Source organism: Diospyros lotus, chromosome 1 (genome assembly GCF_014633365.1).
Source record: "Diospyros lotus cultivar Yz01 chromosome 1, ASM1463336v1, whole genome shotgun sequence".
NCBI classification, from domain to species: domain Eukaryota; kingdom Viridiplantae; phylum Streptophyta; class Magnoliopsida; order Ericales; family Ebenaceae; genus Diospyros; species Diospyros lotus.
The window spans coordinates 53,765,437-53,771,642 of record NC_068338.1 but is presented as its reverse complement, the minus strand read 5'-3'; the positions used below and the strand labels follow the sequence as shown (position 1 = coordinate 53,771,642).

The 6,206-nt window shown below is 26.1% G+C and overlaps 1 long non-coding RNA gene across 1 annotated transcript; it reads left to right on the top strand.

The window, feature by feature from the left end:
• The first annotated feature begins 3,992 nt into the window (after positions 1–3,992).
• Positions 3,993–5,566, top strand: LOC127800191 (uncharacterized). The gene is made up of 3 exons (XR_008022747.1): positions 3,993–4,124; positions 4,241–4,349; positions 4,790–5,566. It is a non-coding gene; the product is annotated as an uncharacterized LOC127800191 (long non-coding RNA).
• The last annotated feature ends 640 nt before the right edge of the window (positions 5,567–6,206 follow it).

Here is a 6,206-nt window from a genome sequence, read left to right as displayed (position 1 = left end):
TTTAGGTGAACTTCACGTCTTCACCTATTAATTAACTGCTCGTCTCTACATTTTTTATAATTTTTCAATATAATAAATTCTCATTTCTAAATTTTGTTCCAATAAGAAACATCTATTAATTAATTAGTTTAACATTGAAATTTAAATATATATATATATATGTGTGTGTGTGCGCCTGTGTGTGATGCATATATATCATATAAGGCATCCCTAGAGTTTATGGTTTGGACAATAATTTTTTAAATATATATATATATGTGTGTCTCTCTTATGCATATATTATATCAATATAAGGCTGAATTATTTTTTAAACTAATATATAAAATGTTCAAAATAAGATTATGAAATATTTTTAGATTTTTATTTAATTATTTGTTAATTTTTTTATAATTTACAAAGATGACACGTGTATTATTTTTTTATTTATAAAAATAAAAATAAATTTATCTAAATAAGAAATAAATAAATTTATTTAAAAAAAATAAATAAAAAATTACGTAATTTTTTTTATTGATCATCAAATAAATTTAATAAATACAATGAAATGCACTTTTATCGTAAATATTTTTTCTATTTCATTTTTTTTGTCTATATATTAATTAACAAATATTATCTTTGTTTAAAGTCTTGTCTCTAAGATTTAACATAATTATAATAATTATTGTAAATGTTAAAAGAAATACAACGGATAGTAATTAATTTTAACATTCTGTTGTAAATTTGTTGTCAATGGTTACACGTGGTTAGATATTAAAAATAATAAAAATATTATTATATTAAAAAGATTTATCCTATTTTTTCATTATTCTTTTTTTGTATTCTTAAACATTTTTTGTTTTTTTTTCGTTGGTTTTTCTCTTAATATATCATAGATCTATGATACATGAAAATTTCTCAGAACGCCACTTCAACGTTTCCCAAATGTTTTTGTTTCCAAAATGCTAAAAATATATATACTTTCAGGTCATTTTTATAATTTTAAAATATTTAATAATTTTTTTAATATTAAAAAATATCATCGACTCGTTTATGTATGAGGGGTTTTTTTGATCTCTAACTCACAAATTTTACATTTTTCTCAATTTTATTTAAATGCATTACAAATTTATATTTATTTTTAGATTGAATTAATATTTTAATAATTTTATATATTTAAATTATATATGCAAAAAAACTCATATATTTTTGTATTTATGCATTTATCATATATTTATATTTTATATTTTTAAAAAAATATTATTTATTTGTTTATATTTTATATCGTATCCTATTTATTATTTTCATTTTCGTACAATTTAACCATGAATCTTTATGATTGCAATGACAATGATTGTTCGCAATGGCAAGTATTTCATAGTTGTTGCATTTGTTTCTTTTTTTTTTTTCTATAATAAACTTTATAATGGTTTACCAAGTATATTTAAATTGACCATTATTCTTTTATCTCTTCAAATAATCCAGTATTGTTAATTGTCAATAATCACTAATTTTTGGTTTTCACTAATTTTTTTGTTTCTCTCCAAAATCAAATAAGATAGGGAGATATTAAGAAAAAATAAATAAATATTGTAATTGTCATTTTACCTTTAGGGGGCATTTGGTACGGGATAAGTTTTTAAATTCCTGTGATTCATGATTATTGGAAATATTCTTGAAAATCTTTGATTATCAGGATTTATGCAATTCTATATTTTGTTAGGTTTAAACATTCTCATGAATGTTAAGTATTTTTTTATGAGAATCTTAGGCCGCGTTCACTTTATTTTTTAATTTTCAATTTTGAGTTTTGAATTCATTTTCAGTTTTTTGTATTGGTAGTCTGTTTTTAAAAATTTGAAAACACGTTATCTTTGTCATTTTGAAAAACTATTTATCAAAACAAAAAATTCCTTAAAATTTTGAAAATGATTTTTTAATAATATTTCATAAAAAAAATTAATTATTCAGTAAATTATAAATATTTAATGTTAATATATTATTAAAAAAATATATACATTTTAAAGTTAATGAATTTTGTAATATTTTTTTCTATTACAATAGTAAAATATGAATAAATATATAAATAAATATGCTTTGAGTTTAGAGTTTATTTTGAATGAAAACGCTTAAAATAACTTTTATTGTTTTGAGTTTTATTTACAAATTTTTGTTTGTTTTCAAAAAAGTAAAGAGAACGTATTTTTATTATTTTAGAAAATTAAATACTAAAAATAACTTGAAAACAATAAAGAGAACGCAACATTAGATTCCTATGTTTGGTTTAAATGTAACATTATTGAGAATTCATGTTATTTTTCTAAAATTACCCTTATTTAATTTGTTATTTAAAAATAATAAATTCATTCTTCTATATAAAATATTAGGACTCACGATATCTTTAGAAAGTCAACAAAATGTCATTTTTTTACACATTATATATATATGCATGTATATATATATAAAATATATTTATATAAATATCTATTTTAATATATATATAATATGTTTGTATGAGGTTATAAAATGATAATGGGTGTTTTAGTCTTTTTTTTGTTGTTAAAAACATTATCAAGTCCATGTGAAACTTGAATTCCCAACCCCATGAAAATATTTTTGTGGAAAAGTTGCTTAAAAATTATTTTCGGGAATCCTATTTCCCAGGATTATTTTTATAACAAAATTGTACCAAATTTGGGAATAAAGATTCTCAACATAACATTCTCAATAATTTTAAAATTTCTCATGTATCAAACGTCCCACTAGATTAATAGCATATAAGATGTTATTGTTATTTTTTAAAAGTAATGGGTAATTATTGTAATTATGTCAAATTTTAAAGATACTTAATGAAACTTTATCTCTCTATTTTTTAAATAGTCAAAAATTTCAAAAGACATCTGGGATCAAACCAGTCATGTCCAACTTGAGTCTCAACACATGAAATGATGCATGGTGTCATTGGCAATTGTGATCATACTTCATAAAGTTTAAGCATGCCCAATGTGTCACCGGTCTCAATATTTTGTAAATTTATAAATTTATCGGATATTATAATTTTTATAATTATATTTTAATTAATTTAATTATATTAAATTTATTTAACATGTAAAAATTTTTCAAGAGTGCGTATGCTATTGCTGATATAGCATGTCACTCGTCAAAAAAATATATATTTTATATTTTATGAATATCAAAATTTAAAAAAGATACATATATGTTTATGCATATCATATAAATAAAAAATGAATGCATGTATATTTAAAATATTTTATTTATTTTTTAAAAAATGAGCCAACAAATAGTAGTAAGAGCTAAACTTAAGTGGGACTAATCTATTTTTGGTCCTAGACTCGTCGCATACCAGATGAAATAAAAAATCGACAAATACATTTTATTTGAGCAATTATTTTGATTTTAATTAATTTTTTAATCCACATTTACACTTATTATTCAATAAAAATAACTAGGATCAAAACTACTATTGGTAAATATTTTATTATAAATAATTTTAAAAATTACAATATATTATCATATACAGATTAGGTATGTGGTATTAACTAAGTGACACAATATAATTATATAAATTATCATTAACTAAGTTACACTAGAAAAATTGTTTAATCTAAAATTTCATCACATTGTTCACTTAGATAGATTTATATTGTAAATTATGTTTTTATGCTATAATAACTTATTTAAAATAAAATATAATTAATAATAAACAATGATAAATATTTTAAAAATTGAACACGCCCATAATATATTAATCCAATTAATAGTAGAGATGTTTATCTAATTTATATTAGATCAAATTAAGATCAAAATTATTAAAACTCGCCTTCGAACTAAACCAATACGATATATACATAAATTTGTTAATATAAATATTTCTAAAAAGATGTATATATATTCAAAAAATATATGTATTTTTGAAAATGTAATTTAAAAAATATATAGTTACTTTTAGGACAAAAATATCTAAAATAGCCCATTTTTGTTGGGATAAACCCTTGTTTTGATATTAGGCAAAGCTAACACAAATTTATCCCTCTTTCCCCCTCCCGCAATCGGCCAAAACCCTTTTCCCGCTCGACGCCGCCGTTGCCTGATTGCCGCCGCAGCTATGATCCATTGTCCTTGCGACGGTATTCTTCTACGTGGCTTTCGTTTCCTCAATCCCTCTGTTTGTTGGAATTGTTTTCGGTTCGTCTTTAAGTTATCAAGCTTCACGACAGTTGGCGTTGTGTGCGTGTGGGTACAGATATGTTATGCTATATATATGGAGGAATTCTGGAAGGGTGCTGATTCAACTATTTTCGACGTTTGAGTAGAAGACATACAAGAATCTATAAGTGTCCTGCACGCGCAATGTAAGTATTATAGGAACTATAATCATAATTCACAAATGCTCAATTATGTAAATCTTCTGAAATGAAGCGTTCTACACGCACAAGCCCAAACAAGAAAAATACAGGGGCCATCGCTTTTGTAGACTTTATGCATAAATTAATATCTTATAAACATTACAACAACAACGTACTGATCCTTTATCCCATTATGTGGGTTCGACGACATGAAATACAGTTTCCATTCATTTCACCTACATTTAATATTAAAGCCAAGGGTCTCCCACCAAGGTCTTTTGTTTTTTTGTTTTGGTTGTCTTTCTCTACCTCTTTTGCTAATTAAGTGTTCAATTCCATAAACTCTCATCATAGGAGTCCATATTGGTCTTCTTCTCACATAACCAAACTATCTTATAAACATTATGCAATGAAATTAGTTTGTGAACGTATACATTAATTTGTAGGAGCCCAGCTTGAAAAGGATTTTCTGGAATTCTCCTGCATTTAGGTATGTACCCTGTGAGTGATGGGGTACTAATCACTCCCTCCGGGTGGTGGGCGATCACCCCAATTTATTTTTTATTTTTTACTTCAATATACATACATGAAGGAGAATGGGATAGAAAGGGTTTATGAGGTTCTGGGACTATTTGCGTTTGCATTATGTGTTTAATTTATGTGCATTTGACATGTTTGTTAGATGATGTATATATTGTTTGTTGGACTTGATATTGGTTGTTCGATGAATTATAATCTTAGCTACTCGTAATAGAGGTGATAAGCTATGTGTACATGCCATGATGCCATTCTCATTTGTAATTCATCCTGCAATTTTCTAATCTGATCTTGTGAATCGCTTTGGAAGTGCACAGCTGGATAGCCTTGCTTACTTAGCAATAGGAGGGGCTTATGAAATTTTTAATTACATTCTCGCATACGCCTGTGCACACACTCACAAGCATGCCACAAAACTGCTTTCTTCATATAATTTGTTTAACATTTGCTTGGTAAACAATCAGCCCAGCACTTAAGAGATTTTCCATTTCATTCAATTTTCAATTTTCTTTTCCATACTGCTCTTGATCTTCAATCGTTTTTATTGATAAGTCTACTGTTTACACACTTTTTATATATGTATATATATATTTAATCACAAAAAAAATAAAAAATCGTGTCAAACGCCATTTTTATTTTCAAAGTTTTCAAAACAAAGCATAATTATCAAATTGAGTTTTTATTCTCCACAGATGTACCTCCAGGCTCCATCCACTGATGATTGAAAGAGTAATTGTAAAGCTCAACCAAGGGTCTTCTTGCATCACTACAAAGGGATAACAACAATACATGCATGGCTATACCAATGAAAACAAATTGTCACTACAGCTCTAACGATACTAAGAGACTAAGAGCTGTCAGTATAAATGGAGAAATAATGACAAACAAGGATATGTTGGTATTGGTGTCTATTCTAACAGAAATAAAACCATTGGTATAGGTTGTCTATAGCCACAGATTAATGATCCTTTTCTATAACCCACTAATACGATTGTACCTTGAAAGAGTGCACTGATTTATGGTGCATTTTGCTGTCAAAATGAGTATTCTAGGCTGATCTGACCTTAGAAGGGTGTTTACAGGGTTTCTATTAAGAGAGAAATGGACCAAGGGGAGACCTTGCATATCGTAGTGTTGGTTTTAGGCTATTTTGTCAATTTTTCTTGCATTTTCTGAAAGTACAGGCACTGATTTGAGCACCAAATAATAACCAGCATGTTTCAGGTGGATCCTAGAGAACGTTAAAAATAATGGGAGGGGTGGTTGTGCGTTTGCAACCACAACCAGGGGGGGTTGCCCAAATAAGCTAAAATGAAACCTTCAGAG